The sequence below is a fragment of the Buceros rhinoceros genome, unplaced genomic scaffold (assembly GCF_000710305.1).
Source record: "Buceros rhinoceros silvestris isolate BGI_N320 unplaced genomic scaffold, ASM71030v1 scaffold2224, whole genome shotgun sequence".
Lineage (NCBI taxonomy): Eukaryota > Metazoa > Chordata > Aves > Bucerotiformes > Bucerotidae > Buceros > Buceros rhinoceros.
Window position 1 is genome coordinate 13,104 of NW_010409814.1, and position 324 is coordinate 13,427.

Genomic DNA, 324 nt, shown 5'->3' on the forward strand with positions numbered 1-324 from the left:
GGCCACCGCCGGCGCTGGCTGCACGGGGAGCGGGTTCCCCCTGCCCCCTGTCCCCTGCAGCTGCCACCTGCCCCCCTCTAGAAATGCTGTAGCTGAATCGTAGTCTTTATATTTCTTTTTAATCTGCAATCTGAGGTAGCGTAGTGAGTGTCGTGTATTTAGTGGCGTGTTATTTTTAATCTCGGTAACTAACTCGTGGACACCAGTATTTTCAATTTCCTCCGTATCTTCTTTCCATGTGGTCTGTGCTCCAAGTGTACGTGAAATGAAACACGTTTGCCCTTTCAATGTGTCTAATATTGAATTATACTTATATATTATATA